The following is a 5,652-nucleotide window of genomic DNA, read 5'->3' on the forward strand; positions in this document are numbered from 1 at the left end:
GAAGACCTGTGCCAAGCCCAGCAGAGTCTCTCAGGCAGGGCTCAGAGATGTGGCCCCTGCACATGGGAGGGAGATCCAAATCCAGGCTCCACTCTCCCTGGGATGGCACAGTAAACAAATGCCACCTCCTGACCTGGCTCATAGGGCCCTCCATGGCCTGACTCCACCTCACCTCCCTCACCTCCAACTCAAATCAGTGTCCTGCTCTGCCCCCTCTGCTGCCCCACACTGGCTTCGTTCTTGCTTCATGCTGCCAAGCCACTTCCAAGTGGGTCACTCTACCCAAGGCCTGGGATTCTCTGCATCCAGAATTTTAGTTATTTTTATCTACTTATTTTTTGAGGTAGGGTCTCATTCTGTCACCTAGACTGGAGTGCAGTGGCATGATCGTAGCTCACTGCAGCCTCGACTCGCCAGGCTCAACTGATCCTCTGGCTTCAGCTTCCCAAGTAGCTGAGACTATAGGTGCATGCCACCACGCCTGGCTAATTTTTTTTTTTAATCTTTTGTACAAATGAGGTTTTGTTATGTTGCCCAGGCTGGTCTTGAATGCCTGTGCTCAAGCAATCTGCCCACCTCAGCCTCCCACAATGCTGGGATTGCAGGTGTGAGCCCCCACATACATCCAGATTTTACTCACTGGCTTCTTATCATTCAGATTTCAACTCCAATCATCGTTTCCTGACCATCCCTGTTGTCTTCCATCAGAATACCATGCTTTATTTTCCTGTAGTGTTTTCAATATCTGTGATTATTTCATTCATGCATTCGTTTGCTTGTCTGTCACACTGCACTCTGGGAATACAGCTCCATGGGGCCAGGGCTGTTTTTCTTTGCCTCATTCACTGCTGAGTCCTCAGTGCCTAGACTAGACCCTGGAACGTAGCGTATTTGTTAAATGACTGAATGAGTCACTTAGTCCCCCTGAATCTGTTTCTTCAGCTATAAAATGGGGGCAATCTTAACTATTTCCTAGGATATAACAATTGTGCCTGCCTCAGAGAGCTATGAGGATTCTGTAGGATAGTGTATATGAGCCTCCAACAGAAACACTCAGCACACGTGAGCCATTATTTCTATCTCAGATTCACCCATCCTCACATGGAGAGGGCAGGACTGGGAATGAGGTGGTAACTCTTTCAGATCCCAGTAATCAGCTCTCTGTTCTTGCAGTTATCCAAGCTTTACTAGAAAAGATGGAAGAAATGCAGTATTGTGGAAAGAGCCCTGGACATGGACAGAGAGGTCTTGAACTTGAGTTCCTTGGAAATTGTCTGAGGCTGTGCCCTCATGTGCAAAATGGAATTAATTATTCCTATAAAAGCCTTAATGAGGCCAGGCATGGTGGCTCACACCTGTAATCCTGGCACTTTGGGAGACTGAGGCAGGAGGACTGCTTGAGCCCAGGAGTTCAAGACCAGCCTGGTCAACAGAGCGAGACGTTGTCTCTAACAACAGCAACAACAACAACAACAACAAATCCAGATGATGTGGTGGTGCAGGCCTGTAGTCCTAGCTACTTGAGAGGCTGAGATGGGAGGATCACTTGAGCCTAGGAGTTTGAGGTTACAGTGAGCCATGATCGTGCCCACTGCACTCCTGAGCAACAGGGCAAGACCTTGGTTCTAAAAAAAAAAAAAAAAAAAAAAAAGCACTTGAATGAGTACTTTATGTGTAAATTATAATGTACTTATTTCCCAAATTAGCATTCCTTGGAGTCTTTTTTTGTCTTAAGCAATTATGTACTAATTATGTCAAAAGGAAATTATATTGCTTATAATTACGAGAAGAGATATACTTAAATGTGTAATATTTATGGGTTTTTTCTGATTTCCAAAGTGATACATTTTATTGCAGAAAATGTGAAGAATATAGAGGAATATAAAGAAAAACATTCTAAAATCACCCATAACCCCTGTATTCATGCTTTAGTCCTCACATGTGTGTCCTGAAGCAAACAGTGCACGTGAAGGGCATCCTCACCGAACTGAGATGCCCCCAGGTGGGTGATCTGGGAAGCTGACAGGTAAGTGGCTCCCTAGAAGGCCACGGAGAGGACCTGCGCCTGTTCCACACACTGATGCTTGTTTGACTGAGTCCTGGGAGTGGCTAGATGGGGGAGGGGGGCACAAGAAGGGGCTATGGCCCTAAACAGGGCATTTAACTATAGATCAAGAGCTTCCAATTTGAATTGAGGTGCTTCTGGGGGCCCTTAAACTTACAAAATAATTTCTTAGTGGTTTAGGAAAATAGAACAATTACTGAAAATACCAAAAAGTATAAAGAAGGAATAGTCACTAACAATCTCACCATGGAGCTAGGAGATATTAGGATTTCAAAATATTTCTTTTTAGCTTTTTGTTTCATTGATTCTGTTTATTTTTACCTTTGAGATAATACCCCCTCTCATTTTACATCGCGATTCGCAACTGTGGCTGCACACTGGAATCCCCTGACAGTACAAACTATCAGTGTCTGGGTATCACCCTAAATATTCTGATTCAACTGATCTGCATTAGTACTTTTAAAACCTCCCTAGGTGATTCTAAGGTACAGTCAGAATTGAGAACCACTGACTTCAGATGTAATTCACATTTTCTTATGAATTATATCAAACATTTTAAATAGCTAGTTTTCTATCATGTGCCTATGCCATAGCTTCTTAACCACCTCTCTAATATTAGGCATTTCTGTTTCTATTTGTTTTTTTGTTTGTTTTGTTTTTTTGTTTGTTTGTTTGTTTTTTGAGACAGGGTCTTCCTCCGTGGCCCAGGCTAGAGTGCAGTGGCGCAATCTTGGCTCACTGCAACCTCCGCCTCCCAGGTTCAAGCTATTCTCCCACCTCAGCCTCCTGAGTAGCTGGGATTACAGGCACGCACCACCACAGGCCAGCTAATGTTTGTATTTGTAGTAAAGACAGGGGTTTCACCATATTGGTCAGGCTGGTCTCGAACTCCTGACCTCAGGTGATCTACCTGCCTCGGCCTCCCAAAGTTCTGGGATTACATGCATAAGCCACCGCTCCCTGCCATCTATTAGCTTAAATATTTTAAATAACACTTAAGAGCACTTAAATACCTTTGAGCCAACATTTTTTCACATTTCAGGCTTTTTCTGGGCTGGGTTCATAGAAATAAAATTACTATTAGGTCAAAGGGAACTGTTTGAACTTATCTCTTATTTTATACTGCCTTTCCTCTCGAGAAAAGTTATACCAAGGCCAGGCATGGTGGCTCAGGCCTGTAATCCCAGGACTTTGGGAGGCCAAGACAGGTGGATTGCTTAAGGTTAGGAGTTGGAGACCAGCCTGGCCAACATGGTGAAACCCTTTCTCTACTAAGTTACAAAAATTCGCCGGGCATGGTGGCAGGCATCTGTAATCCCTGCTACTTTGGGAGGCTGAGGCCGAGGATCTCAGCTCACTGCAACCCAGGTGGTGAAGGTTGCAGTGAGCCAAGATCGTGACACTGTGCTCCAGCCTGGGCGATAGAGCAAAAAAATAAAAATAAAAATAAAAAATTGTACCAGTTTACAGGCCTAAAATAGTATGGTCTTACCATGCCCTTGCCAGGATGAGGATTACTACTTTAATATTTGTCCATTTCAATACAGGAAAAATGTTCAATGGTGTTGTTTTCATTTGCATGTCTTTGGTTTTACTAAGATTTATTTTGACTTACTGAGATAATACTTACTCTTTTCTATCAACTACTATGATACTATTTCCTTTTGAGAATTGTCTTTTGATGGCCTTTGCTATTACATGTAGGCTCTTTACTTATTAAGGATATTAATTTGTAATATTTTGACTGTCATACATGATAGAAATATTTTCCCAACTTGCTATTAACCTTTTGATTTTGTTTACATACCTGAACCTTTAATGCGTATGTAGCCGAATCTATTGGTATTTTCTGTTGGGATTTGTTCCATTGTGTATTAGTCCTTCAGAAATCAGTTCGATGCAATTTATACTGTCTTATGCTTTTATTTGTTTGATATTTTACATGTAATAATTTAATCCACTTGGACTTTATTTTGGTGTATAATATGAAGTTTAGTTGCCACTGTATTTTTCGCAAATGGCCAACTAAGCCTCCCAGTAGAATGTATGTACTGGGACTCTTCCCTTCCCCTATGAATCTGTGATGTGTAAAACACGGTGGTTGCGTGTATGGACTCTGTTGCCAGACTCCTTGAGTCTGCATTTCCACTTACCAACCATTTGACATTGGACAGCTTATTCAACGTTTCTGTGCCTCAGCTTTCTCATCTGTAAAACTGGGACACCAGTCATAGCGCCTGCCTTACGGAGTCGCTGTGAACACGACTGCTCTGTAAACGTGAGTGACGCTCTTTCATTCAGCTCGTGCATGGACTGTGGTGTGCTCCCAGGTCTGCGTTCCAGGTGTTCTGTCCCTGCGCCGAGTCCATTCTTGCGTCCTGGCAGATGCTGATGTTTAGTGGGGCAGGCTGTCTCCCGCTGCTGTCGCTTTTTGGTTTTCTTGGCCTCCGTCGCCTATTTTGCTTTAGGAAATAAATGGTCTACCTTTTCTTCACTGCTCCAGGCCCTCCATTTTCATCGCAGATAAGCAGTTAGTTGAAAAAGACAATCCTTGCATCAGATAAAGGCCTAAGAGGGTCTTCGTGGTTTGCGGGTAGGAGAAGGGGTGTGGGGGAGGGCCATGAGTGACGTCAGAGGATCCTGGGAAGAGGACAGAGGTGGGGAATAAAGATGAGGAGAGCGAAAAGGGAAAGAGCCCAAAAGGGACGCTTAAAGATAAGGTTCGAGGTGAGGACGGCTGAAGGAGTAAACGCAGTGAGCCGGGGCTGTCATCCCGGTTTTCTTCCCAAACTGGGGGAAGAAAGTGCGTTGGAGTGTGACGGTGAGAACGCAAAGGCCGGAACTGGGCGCCGGTGGAAAGCACCGCCCAAGGCGCGGACCCTGCTGCGCTGTACGCGACTTGCGTGCGGCTGACTGCGAAGGTGTGAGTGACGCTGCTGTCTTGCTGGAGGGGGTATAGCTCAGCGGTAGAGCATTTGACTGCAGATCAAGAGGTCCCCGGTTCAAATCCGGGTGCCCCCTGCGCGCAGTGGCTTTTAGAGGTTTCCAGGCTCTAGTAAGACCTACACACACAGCACCTTGATTTCCTCCAAAGACCCTGCTGGTTCAAATCCGGGTACCCCCTGCGCAGTGACTTTTAGAGGTTTCCAGGCTCTAGGAAAACCTACACACACAGCACCCTGATTTCCTCCAAAGACCCTGCCGGTTCAAATCCCGGTACCCCCTGTGCAGTGACTTTTAGAGGTTTCCAGGCTGTAGGAAAACCTGCATACACAGCACTCTGATTTCCAAAGACCTGGCAGCCCCACTGGAACTAAAATATAGGACCTTCTTTACGCTCAGTCCCAGAGAGGGGCTGGTTTCCCATCACACGTTTCTTCTGACCCAAGTAGGGGTTAGCCAGGGGCTCCCGGAGAGAGAGGATCTCCAGCGGCTGCTCCCGGAAAGGTGTAGAAAAGGCCCGCGGGTTTCGGGCTTGGAAGTGCCTCGCATCTCACACACCTGCGCCCCTGGAGCCACAGTCAGGTTCCCAGCCACATATATTGTTCAAGTAAGGATGATTTGGAGAGGACATTGGGATGCTAAAT

General features: G+C 45.5%; 1 non-coding gene across 1 annotated transcript; it reads left to right on the forward strand.

Annotated features, from left to right (window-relative positions):
• The first annotated feature begins 5,014 nt into the window (after positions 1-5,014).
• On the forward strand, positions 5,015-5,086 carry TRNAC-GCA. Its single transcript has one exon. It is a non-coding gene; the product is annotated as a tRNA-Cys (tRNA).
• The last annotated feature ends 566 nt before the right edge of the window (positions 5,087-5,652 follow it).

The sequence above is a fragment of the Papio anubis genome, chromosome 4 (assembly GCF_008728515.1).
Source record: "Papio anubis isolate 15944 chromosome 4, Panubis1.0, whole genome shotgun sequence".
In the NCBI taxonomy this organism is placed as follows: Eukaryota; Metazoa; Chordata; class Mammalia; order Primates; family Cercopithecidae; genus Papio; species Papio anubis.